Genomic DNA, 18822 nt, shown 5'->3' on the forward strand with positions numbered 1-18822 from the left:
ACAGTGTCACTTGTGTGAACTCAGGAGAGCTACTTAACCTTCTCTGTGCCTGGGTCTCCTCATCTGAAAACTGCACATGGTAACGCTTACCTTGGGGGAGCAGGGAACGGGTAAGGTGAGGATGAACGTCGGTAGCATGTGGGAAGCCCAGAGCATGGCACAAGGTGTTCAAGAAATGGTTCTTGTAATTACTAGAGTTGTAGAAAGGGATTGGGGGCAGGAGGAAGAGCCAGGCTGGGATTTCCCCAGGCCCTGTGGCTTCCCTGACTGCTACTCAGTGGAAGAACTAGGAAAAACCAGGAAGTGAGTGTGTGCTCTTAGCTTCTCTGCTACTTTGACAACACCAGCTTTTCTGTCTCTGATTCCCAGCACTTGGCAATTATTGACTGGGTACATTTTACCTTCTGTTGGAGGGAAGTTTACCCAGCTGAACATGGGACTGCTGCCAGCACCTAAGCTGGGAATGGACATCTCAGTCATCTGGTCTAGTCTCCTGTAGTGTGAATCCTCCCAACTTGGAGTCACAGAGCAGCTGCAAGAGGCCAGGATATCACATTTGCACAGGACTGTTGGGAGGCTGTCCTATGCCCTCCTCCAACGTAAATGGCTCTCTGTCAAATGCATGTGAGATGCTATTGCTATAAATAAAATATTACATTTGTTTAAAAGTGACGTTGCATTCATCTTTTTGACAGTGTGGATTTGCTCTATCATCTAAAATAATATTCGCCATCACACTAATAAGAACGTCCATTTATAGAGAACCCACAGTACCAGCCATTGTGTTGAGTCTTTCTCTCACTGAGTCTTCCCAACAGCCCTATGAAGAGGAAACTATGATGCCCATTTTACAGGTGAGGAAATTGAAACTTTGATACGTTAAGTCACTTGCCCAAAGTTACAGGACTAGTAAGTGTCAGGGGGGTCCACCCCAGGCGGTGTGACTCCAAAGCCGCCGCTTAATATTTTAAAGACAAGGATGCGCTTTGGCATTTCTTCTATTTCTTGTTTCTGAATGCAGTTGGGAATCATTCTGCTCCTTTGTTCCCTTCAGTGGGTCTAGCTGCTGCTTATACGCCTCCTCGGTTTTGTGGGTTGCCCAGGTTTCAGTGGTTTTGCCTCCTGAAGCCTGACCTCCCCCGGAGCTGAATCTGCCTCCTCACGCTGCCCATTCCAATTGAGCTCTTTGGCCCCAGCCCAGCTCAAGCGCTCCCCGGGTCTCCTCCCCTGCCCCCCAGGTTCCTGCAGATCTCCCCTCCGCCTCCGGGCCTCAGTTCCCTCCCGTGTAAAGCAGGGAGCTTGATGCTTTCCTTGGGCAAGTAGCGAGGGGTTTGGGGCAAAGTCACATGCAGTGCACTCCACGAAACCCAGCCAGGAGCCGGAGCCGCCATCCTCCCCGCCGCCTATGGGAGGAGCCGTCGCTCCTCCCCTCTCCCCCCCGACCGCCCGGCGGCCCCGCCCTGAGGGCGGCTCCCGCCCGCGCCCTGCCCATCCCAGCCCGGCGACCGCAGCGCCCCTGCCCCGCAGCCAGGAACCAGCTGAGCACAGCTGGACGCAGCAGCCGCCGTCGCCAGCGCCGCAGCAGCAGGTAGGGGAGGGGAGCGACCACGACCCTGGGGCATCTGGGGATCCCGGGCCTCTGGGTCCTTCTCCCTCCTCTCGCGGTCCGGTCCGAGGTTGCCCGCGCCTGGAGCTCGGCCCGGCAGCCGGGGCGTCGCTGGAGAAGAGCTTCCTCCCTCACCTTGCTGGTCTTCCAGGGGACCAAGGAGAGTTGCATTGGAGGCTTAGGGCGGGGGAGGAGGAGGCTCAGGCCTCCACCCACAGGCCCCGTTTGCTGCAAGCACCTGAACTAACTTTGACCCAGTTCGCGCGGTTGGGGTTAAGTGGGCCCGGGGTCACCCCTGCCCTCGCTTGCCGGCGGTCTCCAGCCCGCGGGCTGGGCGGCGGCTCCGCTGGGGGGCGGTCTGCTCCGCGGATCCTGGACTCCAGGGTTAACGCCTTTGCCTGCGCTCCGCCGACGATGAGGAGCCCTCCACCTCCTTCCTCTTTCAGGGCCCAGGACTGTTAGAAAGTTCTTCCTCCTACTCCAGAATCCGCTTGCATTTGCTACCTGTCGGTACCGTCTCTTCCCCCGCCCTGCAGAGTGTGTTCTCTTCCCTGACTCACACGGAAACTTCTTTCAGAGTTGAAGACAGTGATGGGAATCTCCCTTTCCCTCTAGGCCCCCATCTCTTCTTGGGTCCAAACGCCCCAGATTGTGATTACAGCAGTGTTTCCTGGCCCAGTGCAGGCCGGCTGCTCTGGGCAGTGGCCAGAAGGAAGCCTGGGTCCTTGGAGACTGTTGGGGGACATTGGCTTCTTCTGCGGCCCCTCATCTGCCCAGACATCCACTCCTTATCCTGCTCTCACATCTTCCTCAGAGCAGAGAGGACATCTTTACAACACCCAGAACTCTGTAGAGCCAAAGACATTCAGGGCTGCCCTGGGGGTAACTGCTTTTTGTGGAAGGCAGGGCCTCTGGGGGCTTTTCTGAGGCTTAATCCTGCAGGTCCTGTTCTCCCAGGACCATGTTTCTGACCAGGGCACTGTGAACTCTTGCTGCACTCCACTTTACAGTGACTATAGCTTGTTGGAGTCTCCCCCCAGCCCTGTTCGTTCCACAGTTGAGAAAACTGAAGGGCCCTGAGAGTTTGTGACTGGCTGATAGTCACACAATGAGGAAGGGGCAGGGCTGGGACCCAGTTCCAGGCCTCACTTAGCTGACTCCTTCTAGCTGGTGGGGCTTTAGACTCTTTCTTGAGTCTCGAGTTCCCTTCCCAAAGAAACTGAGCACTGCAGCAACACCCCTGCCCCAACACACACCCACACGTCGGGGCACTGGCTGGTGTTTCTTGGGGATGTTAATTAAGGGGTAGAGGCCTTGGAACAAAGGAGGAGGGCTGGGAGTGGGGACAGCTGGCATCCAACTCCCTTGAAACTCCATTTTCCTCTTTGGGGCCTCGCTATTTATAAATGCCAGGGAAATTGTAAACAGCCGGGGGAGCTTGGATTGGCACCCGGGTGAGTTTCACAGCAGCAAATGTTTCCGTGTGAATCAGGGAAAGGAACTTTACTCCAGAATTTTCCATAATCTTTTTTATTGTGGACTAACATGAATCTGGAAAAGCAAGCGGCTCCCAGGAGGAGGCTGCAGGAGTTGCCTCTCAGGGCATTTCCTTCCTTCCCTCCGTCCTTGATTTAGCGCTCTTCTGGGCCCGTGTTCTGTGTCTTACCCTGTGAGGGGCCCCAGAGCCTTGAGGAGGACAAAGCTATTTGTCCTCAAGATGCTTCTCATCTATAGTGGTTGGAACAAACATGCAATACTGAGAGCTACTTCAGCCTAAAGGGGTGATTAGGTCTGTCTGGCTGACCCAGGCCTTGGAGATGAGGATAAAGCGATTGGGGAAGAGGCATTCTAAGAAGCTGGAACAGCTCAGGCAAAGGCACTGAGGTTTTCTGAACAATCAACATGGCTAGAATGGCAGATGAGCGAAAGGTGGAGTGGTGGGAGTTGAGACTGTAAATCAAAATGGAACTAGATTGTAAACTAAGGGCTTGGACTTACTTTATCCTGAAGGCAGTGATCAAAACTCTCATTAATCTTGTGGCTGATGTAGCAGATGCATTGGAAGGGGCTAACTGGAGGCAGGGAGATCCCAGGGAGGCTGTTGGATGGTCAAGAGAGTGCAGGTCTGGACCAGAGCAGTGACCACGGAATGGACTAGAGTGGCAGATTCTGGAAGCCCAGCTGAAGAACCTGTCAGAACCTGCAGTAAATTTCATCTAAAAGCAGACAATAGGCTTATAGCTATTGGATAAGGTTGCTAAGTTATTCTGAGTTGTTCAGTCTTGGGTTTTACTTTTAAAGCAAAAAAATATTGTTAAAGATTCAAACGTAAAGAAGAGTATAGAGTGGGCTTCATCCCTCTAACCCCCTTCTTTCTGAAGAGGTGGCCCCTGTTGACAGCCTTGTGTGCACTTCTGCCAAGCTGGCACACACAAGAGCTGTAGACTGGATGCCTTCACACTTCTTGCTTAGCCATGCAGTGCCAGAGGGTCACTTCTCCCCACTCCATGTGGGCAGTTTGGGTCTCTCATGAGAAGTTGCCAGGTCATGGAGATGATTTCTGCATGGTCTGTCATCCTTCGCTGAGGCATTGGTCTCTGGTTTCCTTCAAGAAAACTTTACAGCCTGTATCTAGTCTCTGAGCATGTATATTTGGTTATTAGAGATTGTAGGACTACGAGAAGTTAGACACACTGACCTAGGAGTGGAGCTGTAGTCTGAGTTCTTCTGAGTGACCTTGGACAAGTCCCAGTTTGTTGGGCCTCAGTGACCTCATCTGTAAAATGGAGATGTTGGTCTCCGTGATAATAATAAAAAGCTACCTTTTAGTAAAACAAGTGCTGGAGCATTAATTACTTTGTTGGTTCCCCACAACCATTCCTCTAAGGTAGCTACTATTATCCGCTTTTATAGAGGAGGTAACTGAGGCTCAGAGAGGCTAAATAACGTGCCTCGGGTTGTGAAGCTGTTAGGTGTCGGTGCCAGGATTCTGGAGGTCTGACTGTAGAGCTGTAGCTCTTAATCACTGCACTAAATGTTCTCCAGGAGGTTCTGTTTAGTCCTGACATGATGAGAACTGAGGGGGAGTTTTGCTGTGGCTGTGACGAGGGATGCAAATCAGTGTGCGTGGCTTGGGGAGCTCACCTCTGCAGCACACAGGCCTGGAGGGGCCTCTCGGGACTGTGAGGAAACTCATGCTTTTCTGCACTGTCTACAGGACTCCAGAGTGTAGGTCCATCTCCCCTCCATTTTAGGGAATTCAGGCTATGAGAGGACACAGACTTGCCCAGGGTCACTCAGAGAGTTAGCAGGGGGCCCAGCCAGGCCCTGTCTCCCTCCTTTCACCATTTGAGCCCATGCTCTGGAAAGCTTTCCGAGGAAGCCGGGAAGAGTGGGCACCCCTCTTGCCCCACGGTTATTTCCTGAGAAAATGCTGGCAGAAGCAGGGAGAACCAGGTCCCAGGAGCTATGCATTTTGGGGGGGAGGGAAAGAAAGAGACCAGTGTTCAGGCAGCTGGGGGATGTTAAGTAAAAATATCTCCTCCCTTTCAACTGAGTGAGCCTGTGTCATATTTCAGCCTGGTGTGGTTTGAGAGTTTGGAGACCACAGGCAGGCTGGGTTCCTGCTGCTCTCTGGCTTTTCTTCCCCACCCTCCACCCCCGGATGTAGACTGACTGCTCTCCCCTGCCCTGCCTGGGACCACATCAACAATTTAAGGGCAGGGCAGAGGACAGCAGTAGGCGTGGTGGGCAAGGCTGGACAGCAGAAGGCCTGGGCTTGGGTCCTGGTTTTGCCACTGACAAAATACTGGGTGACTTGAGCTAATCCTTGCCTTCCTCTGGGCCCCAGTGTCCTCCTGGCACTAGGTGGGTGGATGGAATAACGTCAGGCTTTCCCAGCTCTGGTGGCCTCTGAGTCAGAGGGCTTTGTGCTCAGTGCAGGAACATGGGACCCGCACGTCTGTAAGCATAAAGTGAGCCCACAGCAGTCATTTTTGTTTAAGTGACTTGCACCAGTGCCAGCTGGAGATTCAGCTACTGTTCATAAATTTGGTCTTTGTGTGTTGAATTGGTTGCCCATTTTACAGATAAGGAAGTTGAGGCCTAGGATTCATTCATGTATCCTAGTCCCTGTTCTATAAGCAATAAGGATGAGGGCCCCTGTCTGTAGTATTCTTACTGTCTGTGTTCACTTTTTGTCTTCACCACCTTGTTTAATCTTTTAACAGCTCTGCTAGGGAGGAGATATTGACTCAGTTTTACAGATAAGGAAACTGAAGTTCAGCCCAGAGAGCTGAAATGCCTTACTTTCTCTTTTTTTGAGCCTCACAGTAGCCCTGAGGTTGTTATGGGTCCCATTTCACAGATGAGGAAACCGAGGCCTGGAGATGTGAGCTCTCATGCCCAGGGGTCCCCAGGGGCCACATGGCCAGTTAGGTTCCTTCCCAGGCCCCCCATCCTACTCCTTCCAGTACCTTGCTGGTTCTGCCTCAGAACCTCTTACATTCAATGCTTGGACTCAGGGATAACAGTTTTCTTCCTGGGCTGAAATGTATCCCTGAAACATGCTCTTCCCAAGGGGGCTCCAGCAGCAGTTAGAGCCGCAGAGCTTCTCAGGGAACTCGGATGAAGGCGCCACCACACTAGTGGGAGTGGATTTATTTATTCTGCTGAACTGGTTAAGCAAACTACCTTATTTCTTTCCAGCTTCAACAAGGATATCATCTGGGCTCTGCTTATTTGCCAGACAAAGAATATATACCTGGTATATGTGAGCCTTCAGGGTGGGGCTTGGCCCTTAATTTTCCTTTTATAGTGGCTGTGGCTGTGCTGGGCCCTTGGTGGGTACTCAGTAAATACTAGTTAATTTTGAGGGAGTGGCAAAGTGGTATGGGTGGGATACCCATGGGATATGGGTACTTTTCCCCACCTCCTCCACTGACTTTTTTTCTTTTTCTAAATATGATAACTCTTTATGATAGAAAATGTAGAAAATAAAAATAGCATAAAAAAATGAGAACTGTCCATAATTCTGCCAACATGAGATAATCACTGCTAACATTTGGGTGCATTTCCTTCCTGATATTTTCAGCACATTTTTTTTTTTTTTACCCCCATATAATTGTGGTCATACCACGTTTGTAATCTTCTATTCTTTTCAGTTTTTTTCCAACGTTATAACATAAATATTTTTTCATGTTATTTAGTACTCTAAATTTAATTTTTAAAAGAGTTTTAAAAGTATACTTACTCAGCCATAAAAAGAAACGAAATTGAGTTATTTGTAGTGAGGTGGATGGACCTAGAGTCTGTCATACAGAGTGAAGTAAGTCAGGAAGAGAAAAACAAATACCGTATGCTAACACATATATATGGAATCTAAAAAAAAAAAAAAGGTCATGAAGAACCTTTTCCCGCAGGACGGGAATAAAGATGCAGAACTACTACAGAATGGACTTGAGGACACGGGGAGGGGGAAGGGTAAGCTGGGACAAAGTGAGAGAGTGGCATGGACATATATACACTACCAAATGTAAAATAGATAGCTAGTGGGAAGCAGCGGCATAGCACAGGGAGATCAGCTCCGTGCTTTGTGACCACCTAGAGGGGTGGGATGGGGAGGGTGGGAGGGAGACGCAAGAGGGAGGAGATATGGGGATGTATGTATTATGTATAGCTGATTCACTTTGTTATAAAGCAGAAACTAATACACCATTGTAGAACAATTATACTCCAATAAAGATGTCAAAAAAAAAATAAAAATAAAAAATAAATGATTAGGAAACAAAAGTATAGTCTACCTAAGAAGATAAATGCATGTTTATTTAAAATCTTTCATTCCAATAGTCTGGAGGAATTAAAGAAATGAAATAATGCATTTTATTTGTAAAAAACAAGTTTTACGTTTTTATTATTAAAATGATAAACGCTGACCTGATTTTTTATTATTCTCTATTATTGTATCTATGGTGTGAATTGTTCACTTAACTGATCCTCTATTATTAGGCATCCAGGCTGTTTATAAACAATCCTGCAATGAACATTCTAGTGCCTAAATTGTTCCTCTTTCGTTATTTTCTACAAGAGAGCCCAAGAAATGAAGTTGTTGGGTCAAAAATGATGTATTTACAGCTTTTGCTACATTTTGCCCAATTGCCACCCTTGAAAGGTTGTAGCAGTTCTTTATTTCCACCAGCCATTCACAAGGGCGGCAGCATTCTTTAAGGAGCATTGGAAGCTGATTATCAAAAGGCAAGCTGTCCTGTTAGAAGGCTCAGGGACCATTTTCCTGAAGCATCTACTTTATTTCTTCATTTAGCAAATACAGGCATAACTTGGAGATATTGTGGGTTCGATTCCAGATCACTACAATAAAGTGAATATTGCAATAAAGCGCGTCACACAAGGTTTTTGGTTTCCCAGCTCATGTGAAAGTTATGTTTACACTATACTGTAGTCTGTTAAGTGTGCAATAGCATTCTGTCTAAAAAAGAAAATGTACATACCTTAATTAAAAAATGCTTTATTGCTAAAAAATGCTACCCATCATCTGAGACTTCAGTGAGTCGTAGTAGTAACAGCAAAGATCATTGATGACAGATCACCATAACAAATATAATAATCATGAAAAAGTCTGAAATATGGCGAGAATTACCAAAATGTGACACAGAGACACAAAGTGAGCAAATGCTGTTGGAAGAATGATGCCACAAGACCATTTGCTCGAAGGGTGCCACACACCTTCAATTTGTGAAAAACACAGTATTTATGAAGCACAATAAACAGAAGTGCAATATAACGAGGTATGCCTGTAGATCTGCACAGTTCAGCATCAGTAAGGGATAACGATTAAGATCCCAGGCTGGAGAGGCAGAGAGAATCTGGTTCTCACTCCAGTTTCTGCTTGGCACTTGCCGTAAGACCTTGAGCTTATGCCCGGTCACTGCTCTGCCTCCACGCTTAGGACAGATGGACTTGCCTTTGTGTTTCCAGTGCAGAGACTTTGTTGTGATTGTGGTCACCCTGTGCTGAAGGCTTCTCTCCTGACTGCCTCCTCGCCTTGAAACCGTTTCCAGATTCCAACCATAACGGCTGGACCTTGGGAGTTGCTTGGTCCCATCTCCTCACTTCATGGCCAGGGGTGCTCATGCCCAGCGAGAGCAAGTGAATTTCCTAAAGCCCAAAGCAAGTTCTCTGATTGCTGCTCCACCACTTGTGAGATTTCAAAAGTTCCGGTCTAAACCAAAAGGATTTCAGTTATTATTAAACCCAAGGCCTGGGAAGAAAGGAACTTGGTCGTGGTCAGACCCCGAGCCTGTCCTGGCAGTGTTGTCCTGTGAAAGTCATTTTCCTCTCTAGCCTGTTTCCGCCACTGTGAAATGGGGATGGGCACCTTCTTTGGTCTGCCTGGGTCTACTTTTCCACCAGTCAAAGGCTTAATTACAAGATCCAACGGCAGGTCTTGGTCTCTTGATTGTGCATCCTAAAGTGGGTGACCTCAAGCTTTTTGAGGTCAGTGGTGCAGATGTTAGGGCAGAGACTTAATATTACAACATAAAAAAAGATGCCTTTGGACCCTTTCTCTCCTCAGGGGAAGGGTTTTGTTAACAATGTTGCAGTTGGATGTAAGGGATGTTCTAGAGCATCTCAAGCTTATCCTGCACACAGATCACCTGGGGATTTTGTGAAAATGCAGATTCTGGTTCCATAGGTCTGGAGTGGGTCCTGACACTCTGCATTTCTAACAGGCTCCCAGGTAATGCAGATGTTGCTGGGTCAGGGACCACACTTTGCACAGTAAGATTCTAAATCCTTTGGTAAGGGCCCAGACTAGAGCCCACATCTCTTCTTTTTTATATACAAATTTATTTATTTTATTTATTTTTGGCTGCATTGGGTCTTCGTCGCTGCACGAGGGCTTTCTCTAGTTGCGGCGAGTGGGGACTACTCTTTGTTGCGGTGCACGGGCTTCTCATTGCGGTCGCTTCTCTTGTTGCAGAGCACGGGCTCTAGGTGTGCGGGCTTCAGTAGTTGTGGCACGTGGGCTCAGTAGTTGTGGCTCGTGGGCTCTAGAGCGCAGGCTCAGTAGTTGTGGCTCACGGGCTTAGTTGCTCTGCGGCATGTGGGATCTTCCTGGACCAGGGCTCGAACCCGTGTCCCCTGCATTGGCAGGCGGATTCTTAACCACTGCGCCACCAGGGAAGCCGGAGCCCACATCTCTTGATGTCTTCTTTTTGAGGTTCTTTCTACCCATCGTATTTGCCTCCCTCCTCTCTTCACAACACTGAGTTGAACTGTATTTGATCCACAGTTATGAGTTTCTAGAATCTGAACAGCCCTTGAAATATTTTGCTACCTAATTGCAGAGCGAGGTAGGGCTCTTCTTCAGGAGAGAGTGACTCAGTAGGAAGCCATCTGAAGGGGGAGAAATACAGCTGAAGGACCTAGCATTTGGCATAAACATTTCCACCAGAAGTTTTTATACTCAAGATTATAAATATTATTCTTTTGTAGCTGTAGGCTGCAAACTACAGCCCCGGGGAAGCCCCAGCCTGTTTTTGTATGTCTCTAAGCTAAGAATGGTTTTTACATTTTTTTAAATGTGAAAATGTAAAAAAGAAAACCCAAAACCAAACAAGGAAGAATATGCAACAGAGAGGGTATGTGCCTGCAAAGCCTAAAATATTCACTTTCTGGCTCTTTACTGTAAAAGTTTGCTAACCCCGGTCTAGAGTAAGTGGAGCTTTATATTTTTCTCTAGTGAGCAAGAGGCCCAGCCTTATAGCTTGAAATTTAGTGAGACCAAGGTATCGGGGAGGCAGCCTGACTTGATGGGAGCTGCCCCGACATCTTAGCTGTGTGACCCTGAGCACATTGCTTCACCTCTCTGAACTTGTGCTCTTCCTTCACAAAATAAGGACTGTGACGTCTGCTGGCTGAGTTATTGTGAGGATGAGACATGGTGTATGTAAGGAATTTAACACTCGGTAGGTGCTCAAAAAATGACAGCTGTTGTCATTGGGGCGGCCATTTGAACCCTTCTGGCATTACTGGACAGATAACATGTTGCCCCCACAAAATCTGAGGGTCCTCCCAGCGAGCTGGGAGCAGTCTCTTAGGATAGAACACCTCTGTTCCAGCCTCCCCCAACCACCCCTTCCCTCCAGGGCAGAAAGCTCCTCTTCAGCCACCCAAACAGATGGGGTTCCTGGTGCTTGTGCACTTTCACTAACGGCAAGCTCTCTGCCCACTCTTTCCACTTGTGGGCAGCTCTGACTATTAGAAAGTGCTTCTCTCCCTCTCTAAGATATAATTCAGCAAACAGGCACCACGCGAGCCCCAGACTGGGGTGGTGAGTACTGGAAGGAGACCTCCTCTTTATGGCTCCATCCAACAAGTGGGTGGTAGACTAGAGCTAGTGGTTTATGGACCTTGTTTCTAAGTTGTGGCAGCCTTAAGGTCCAAAATGGAAAACAGACCAACTTGGAGTTAGCTGGAGCTAATTCTAAATCCAGTTGAGTTTGAAACTCTGGGGCTCCCGGTGTCCAAAGCCTGGAAAAGAGTGTAATGCTCTTTTTGCCCATAGATGGCAGCACCTGTACCCTTTGCCATCTCTGTGAACGCGTGTGCGCATGAGTGTTTATGCATGTGTGCACACACGTGTACACGCATGTGTGCATGCATGTGATTTACTAGTTCTTTCCTTCAATGAATCTTGAGCTGTGGTGGCCCTAGACTAGGCGCTGGGATAGCCAGGAGCAGGTCTTGGTCTGATGGGGGAGGCTGACTTGGAAACAGACCATAACAGTGTGATAGGGGAGATGGGTGGTGGCTCAGAGGAGCTCAACCTCACGGGGGAAGGGGAGGTTAGAGAAGAGTTCTTGGAGGAAAGCTGGGCTTGATCATGAGCGGGAGAAAAGAAGAACAGGGATGGAAGAGAGTTCAGGAACAGAGGAAACAGTCTGTGCAAAGATTACAGGAAGATTCAAGAAACAGAGTGCAGCTGTGTCTGGCTGGAGCTTGGAGGGGTGTGGGTGGAAGACAGGAACCGATGAGAGCTGAGGCTCAAGGCGCTGATGGGGGCAGATTGTAAAAGGCGTTGAAAGGTTCGAGGATCTTGTGTTTTATCTGGGGGCTGTCGGGGAGCCATGGTCGAGTCTGAGCAGAGGAGTAACGTGGTCTGGGCTTGCTCTGTAGGGGAGGAGAGAGGAAGTGGGAGGACCAGGTAGGAAGCACTGCAGTATCCCAGGTGAGAGGCAGTGGTGCCTGGACCAAAATGTTGGCAGTGGGGGTGGGGAGAAGTGGATGCATTAGGGTAGAACCAGCAGGCAGTTTTGCAGCTGAGAGTGACAGAGCAGGGAAGGCTGAAGAGGTTGGTGCCCCGGTGTCTGGCCTGGCCCAGTGTGTGCATGGTGGGTGATGGTGCTGATGTTGAGGTGGAGAGCATTGAGGGTGAAACAGGTGACACTTGGGAACAAATGCAGCACTGCTGGTAAGGATGAGCGTGAGATTTGGAGGTGTGTCAAAGAGAAGGGGGCTGGAATTGAAAGGTTTGTCCTCAGGGAGTTAACAGAAAGTGGGAAGTCATTAGTCATTTGCAGGAACCCAGCTCTACTTTGATCTATCCCGCGGAACTGGGAAGTTTCTGTGGAACTCTTTGAAGAGGGCCCATGGAGGTGGCGTTTAACTCTAGGTCATGGGGCCAAGATAAGCGCCCAACCTCTTTCCAGATCCCTTGCTATGCACTGGTGCCACTCACAATGCAGAAATCCACAGGAATGTCTGGGCCATTTACTGTCAGCTAAGAATAGGGTTGATTTGTGTCTTAATCCCAGGAGCCTGCAGGGCTCCACTGAATCTGGAATCTTGGACTCTCTCCCCTTGGCTTGGAGAAGCAGGTTTGGGCAGAGAAATTTTCCAGTTCAGGCAGGAGCCAGTGTGCTCAGCTGCTGCCTGAATGTGGATGAGCCGTGAATGAGTCTGGGAGTGAGGGAGGGTGGCGATCCAGGTTGTCCCTGAAAGTGTGGGAGCTGAAAGACTGGGCTGCATGATCTACTCTGGGGCCGGCGTAGGCTGGCCCTTCGTTTAGTCATCCAGTGTATACCCACTGGTCCGGCTGTCTGCTAGGTCACGTGGCAGCGCTGGAGCTTCAAAGGCAAAACAGTCTAATGGAGCTCACAGTCTGATGGGAGAGAAAGACCCGTCACCAGACAGTGATAATACAGTCTTGCAATAATAGAGCAATGCTAAGCATAGAGGTGGGGACATGGCATGTAAACAGCTTGGGTCCCCAATCTGCACCAGTACAGGATGAAAAAGATATAATGTTTAGAAAAAGGCTTAGAGATTAATAATCAGAGTAAGCACATACACTGTTCAAAACCCTGGACGTATTTTATCTCATTTAATCCTCATAATGAGCCTATGGGGTAGGTTCTAACATAATCCCTCTTTCACAGAGAAGAAAACTGAGACTCAGAAAGATGAAGGAACTTGGTTAAGTTACATATTAGTTAAATGAGGGACCATTTTTGTCTAACTCCAGGATCTTGAACCACAGCTCTGAAGCTGACCATAAGCTAAATTCAGTCATGCAATGAGGTTACCTTCGATGCTCGTGGGACTTCAGGCTGGATTAATAGAGGCATGATATCTAGAATGATGGCGGTGAGAGTTCTGCTTGCCCTGCCCTGGATAGAGCTCAGCTAAATGTTTAATTCTGAGCCTTGTGCTGTCAGTAGGGACAGGGTTCATTTGAAGTAGATCAGGGAAGCAGGGGGAGGGAACCAGACACCTTGATCTCAGGAAGAGCTGGAGGAAGGGGTGGTGTACAACTTGCAGAAGACTTGAGGGGCCCAGGGTCACTGTCTTCAAGTCTCTATGGAGACATTGGGAAACAGGGTGGCAGACCTGTTCTGGGTGACCCCAGAGGGTAGAGTTAGGACTAGTGTGTATGAGGCATAGGAAGAGAGATTTTAGCACATCCTTGTGACAAGCCTTTTAACCAGCCAGACTCTCCAACAGAAGGTCTTGCAGCCTTGGCAGGAAGTGAGTGCCGCATTGCTGGAGGTGTGCAAGTAGGGGCTATGTGATCTTGGTGTGGAGGGGGGTGGGGATTGGGGACAAGTGGAAGCATCACATGGGGCTTTGACCAGATGACCTTGAGCCCCTGACCCTGGGAGTCTTGGCCCTTTCTTTACAGGTGGTGCTGATAACCCCCTGTACCGTGCTTCCGCCTTGGTCCCGACACCTCCCGACAGGAGCAACCCTCTTCACCCAGCAGCCCTGCAAGGTAGGTAGAGCAGTGCAGACACCCTGGCGTCCTTCTAAACCCAGCCCTGGCTGCCCAGGGGAGTCTGGAGGGGACTGTGGAAGCAGCTGCTGGTCACCACGAGTGGATTCAAAGGCGGTCCCTGAGGTTTTTCTAGTAAAAGGCTCAGCGAACGTTTCTGCTCATTACTTCCTTCATTTGCTCCTCACCCTCCCTTGAGACGGAGGCCAGGCAAGGGTGATCCCGTGGGGAAGAGGCAAGAACTGGGCTGGGTGCCAGGGCTCCTGGGGGGCCCCGACCCTGGCTGTGCTGCTTGCGCGCTGGGTGACTGTAGGAAAGCGCTTTCCCTCTCAAGGCCTCTGTTAGCGCTTCGGTAAGAGGGCGGACTCCCGTGAGGAGGAGGTGTAGGAATTCTCTGGAGAGGTGAGAAAAGCTGGGGTACAGCTGCCAAGGAGGCTCCAGGCTTGTTGACCATAGGAGGAGTGAGAAGGGTGAGTCATGGGGAAAGTGGATGAGTCATACCCACCTGGGATGGCCGGCAGGGCGGGGCCCGCCTGACTATCAGATTCACAGGTGACCCGCTGAAGGAGGCTGAGAGGCAGGGGGTGGAGTGCAGAGTCCTCGGCTGGAAGCAGGAGACCTGGTTCAGGTGCCAGCTCGGGTCTCGGTTTCTCTGCCTATAAAATGGGTGCATTGGTTTCCCCCAGTCACCTAACAAGGTTGTCGTGAGTACTGCACGAGCTCATAGATGCTGAAGGGCTTTGTGAGCTGTGGAAAGGGGAAGGATCTGCACTAGGGGAATAACCCAGCTTCCAGTGTCGGAACAGAAAGAAAGAAGTGAGTTTGTGATAGCAACCGTGCGGAGAGCCTGGAAAACACCCCTCCAGGTCATGACATCACCCTTAGCTGCCAAAAGGAGAAGGGGCCGCATGCCTCAGGGCTTACTCATCCTTGCAGCCCAGCTGGCTTCCAGGGGGTGACACGACAAGCCAACTGCAGTTGGAGCTGTTCCTCTTTCCCCACGCTTAGATGAAAGGGTCTTCCGATGGTCTCCAGAACGTTGTGTCCTCAAAGCTGGGGATTCCTACAAGGCCCGCTGGGTCCGGAGAGGGGGACTTGTCCAATTGTAGCCGCATCCCGAGGGTTCTAGATAAAGGGGCATCCCTGGTGCTGCCCAGAGAGGAGGGATGGGGGCCATCTTGGTTCTGACGCTCCTGATTTTGAGACTGAGCCCTGACAACTCCCAGAGCCGAAGTGCCTCAAAGCGATCTGTCACCAAAAAGAGAGTTATGCTGTGTTAATGCTTTTGGCGACAATGACACAGGGACCATCTTCTGCTTTCCCACTTCTGCAGAAGTGAGCACCCACCGAGTGAGAACCTGTCAGCTGAGGGCTTTGCGTGTCCACCCCTTCCCTCCTCCATCCCTGTGCTGTACCCTACCTCACGCCCACCTCTGAGGGGACCCCCCCGGTGACCTCCTGCTTGTCAAAATCCAGTGGTGTTTCCTCCGCTCTCCATGTCCTACCTCTCTGGAGCCTCGGATACCTCCTCCTTCTAGAAGCTCTCTCTTCTTTTTGCTTCTGGTGGGCTGCACCATTCATTTTATCTCCTACTTCTCTGACCTTCCTCATCAGGGCCCTGGTTTTTTGCCTCAAACATTCAGCAGGATTCTGACTACTTCTTTCTTGAGTTACACGTATAGTAACATAGTTACTATACATGCTATACTATAGTAACATAGTTCATTCACTCGTTCATTCTTTCATGCCTGAATTCACATGACAGATATTTAGGCCCTGGATTGGGTGATGGAGAATCAGCAATGAACGAGATTTTTCCAACCCTCATGGTCTTACAGTGTTGAGTCTTACATACATTGTTATACACATAACAATTTCATTCTTTCCTCAGCTATGAAAGAAAGGACCAGCGTCACGGGAGCATATGGGATTGGGTGGGTGTGATGGGATCTTGTCTGGACAGATGAGGGAGGCCTTCCGGAAAACCCTCAGACCTGAAGAAGAAGTAGAAGGTGGCTGAGTGGGTAGGGACAGAGCCCCAGGCAGAGGGAACAGCATGAGTGAGGCCTTGAGGAACTGAAAGAAGGGAGCACAACGAGAGAAGGGCCTGGAGACCAGCCAGCACCTTGGTCGTGCGGGCCCTTGGGGACCTTGGTTAGGGTTTGGACTTTTTCCTAGACCCCTGGGGAACCACTGAAAGTTTTAAAGTAGGGGAGAGGTTTGCCCCGATTTCATTATTAGAACGCTTGAAAGAGAGAGTCACAAGTCCCACCCTGATGAGCCCCGAGGCTGTAATTTTTGGCTCTTCCACACTGTGGCATCCTGACGCTGTTCCTCAGTACAAGGCTTGGTGTTGGGCAGCCCTGAAATGTGTACTTTCCAGCATTCTCTGGGCTCCTTGCATTTTTTTCATTGCTGAACTTCTGCACTGGGGAGAGGAGGTGAATCAGACCCTGTCCTGCCCTGGGAGATCCAGACTTGCGGTGGCTGACGCCTGGGGCCCTGGGAGCCACAGAGGGCTTCCCCCTGAGTCAGGCGCTAGGCTGAGAGGATGGGCATTCCAGGAAAGGGAGGTGCCCGTGCAACGGCTTGGCCCCCTGGTGGAACCTCTGTGCTTGGGGACTAGTGAGCAGAGTAGCTAAAGCAGGAGGGTGGGGTTGAGGTGGGGAGACTGGGAGAGCGCGCATGGGAGAGGCTTTGAATGCAGGGTCCCGATCCTCTGGGTGTCAGGGAGCCATGGCAGGTCTTGAGCTGAGGAGTGGCTTGAGCAATGGGATTTGAGAACAATCAGTTGTTGGTGGGAGGCAGAGGGGAGGGCGGATCGAAGAGGCAACGCTGTGAACTGGTTGGAGAGAATGAGTATCACTGGGTGAAGCCTTGTCAGTCCCACCCACCTACACACACACAGTAAAATGCTCTGTGCCTCTTTCTGTTCTGTGCCCTGTTGGGTCATTCCCCCATTGGCTGGCCCTCCTGAGCTGTTTCGCTGGGGTTTGGTTACACCCTGCGCTCCAGAGGCAAGCAGGTCTGAGCATCACTCTGGCTCTGACTTGCTATGTGCCCCTTGACATGTCCTTTAACCCCTTTCAGCCTCAGTTTCCTCATCTGTGAAATGGGGGTGATATTAGGGTTGTTGAGGATTAATGATGGGGAAGTAAAGTCCTAAGCATATGCCTGGTACCTAGTGATGGCTTGGTTATCTTTATTTCCCTGTTGGTTGGTAATGCCCCAGTCCTTGTCATGATCTGCCCCTTTGGGAGGCCTCCTCTGTGGCCATAAATCTGTAATGTGAACTGGAAACAAGGTGTCCCCAGAAGCCCTGAAGGGAGCCTATAGTGGGATGCCGAGTGGTTTGGAAATGCCTTTACACTTCCCCCACTGGGGTGTGGCACAGGGCTGGGCTCCGAGAGCTGGACCAGGTCTTACCTGTCTTTTAGCACCAGCACTCAGCACAAGTCTGGCCTATCATTGTTCTCATAAATATTAAACAAACAAAAAAATTTTAATTAAAAAAATGTCATAGACCTCAGGCATCAATCTACCAGCACCTTCATCTTATGACTGAGGAATCTGGGGCCCAGAGAGGGATAGTGACTCCTCCAAGGTCACCCAGCCCTTCAGTGGCATGGCTTGGGCCTGTCTCAAGTTTTTATTGCAATTCTAATTTTTAAAATGCTTACAATTTCAAAGTTCCCAAGTAGACTGGGAAAGAGGTAACAATGTCCCCTAGACAATTCTGGGGAGCACCCTGACTAGAAGGGCCCTAAGGATATCAAGTGCAACCTCCCAGTTTACATTTGGGGAGACTGAGGCCCAGAGAGAGGTAGTGACTTGCTCAGGGTCCCCAGAGAGCGGAAAGCAGAAAAGAAGCCACAAGGCCCATTTCCAATAGCCTGCAGTAGGTGGGTGGGCTCTTCCCCCCAGCCCACTTCCTCGTGTTTAAGAAAGTGAATTAGAGCATGAACAATAGTGTCCTGAGGAAGTTTTGGGTTTTAACTGTGTCAAGGCGAAGGAGCATTTCTGGAACTGTGTGCCTGTGGAGTTGGGCCTGGCACAGCTATTTCAGACTAAGCCGCAGGGCCCTATTTATAGGCCGATGTGATTAGGTTGATGTGGTCAGGAGGAGAGGCCCGCCTGTCCTCTGCCCAGCCCAGCTATGGTGGAGGAAGAGGCCCTCAGGGGTGACTCTGACCCATGGGTGAGTAGCAAGGGATCTAGGGTCGTCCCCAAGGCCTGCTTGGAAGAGGAGCTCCAGGGAGGCCTCAGGGGAAGTCCCAGTCCTGACTCCCAGTTCATCCGCCAGCCAGGCCCTCTGCAGAGATGAAACCAGCTCCGAGCCTATTCTCTCTGAGCTTAAAAAATCCTCCACTGCCTCAGATCAGGCCAGGACCCCTAGCAGTCAGGCCCCTCCAGTGTTTACCCACCAGGTCTTAACCCCAGGCATGCCTCTCCAGTGTTTGCATTTTCCAGTGGGGGAACACCTCCGAGCTTTTGCTTTTGCTGTTCTCTCTGCCTGGCGTGCTGGTTCCCTGTTCCCCAAAGACAAACCTCCATTCATCCTTCAAGGCCCTGCTCAAATGCTCCTTTGTGGTTCATCAGGACCTGGGTGCTTCCTGCCTTGTGTTCCTGCTGCCTAGAGCCATTTGGGTGAATACCCAAGTTCATGTGTGTGCCCCACTGGGCCGGGGAGTCCTGAGGCAGGGCCTGACACAGGGAAGAAAGGAGAAAAGCATGTGTGGTTGAGCCCCTACTGGACCATTGACCTTACACGGTTATGAGACAAGATCAGCATGCCACGCTACGCAGTAGGTATTTTTAAAAGGAGTGAGAGTAACACTTTGGAGTCAGCCCTGGGTTTGGACTCTGCTCTGCACTTCCTAACTGTGTAACTTTGGGCTGAACCTTTCTGGGTCTCAGTTTCCCT

General features: G+C 50.2%; 1 protein-coding gene across 4 annotated transcripts in view; it reads left to right on the plus strand.

Moving 5' to 3' along the window:
- Positions 1–1444: 1444 nt before the first annotated feature.
- The window catches only part of GSN (gelsolin), a 55716-nt gene continuing 38338 nt past the window's right edge, over positions 1445–18822 (plus strand). The window contains exons 1-2 of one of the 4 annotated variants that reach the window (XM_082402233.1): positions 1445–1588; positions 13809–13898. The gene's annotated coding sequence lies outside the window, so the exon portion shown is untranslated. The remainder of the gene's footprint in view (positions 1589–13808; positions 13899–18822) is intronic. The other 3 variants (XM_082402235.1, XM_082402236.1, XM_082402234.1) reach the window with 3 other exon arrangements.

The sequence above is a fragment of the Balaenoptera borealis genome, assembly GCF_965194805.1.
Source record: "Balaenoptera borealis genome assembly, chromosome: 8".
NCBI lineage: Eukaryota > Metazoa > Chordata > Mammalia > Artiodactyla > Balaenopteridae > Balaenoptera > Balaenoptera borealis.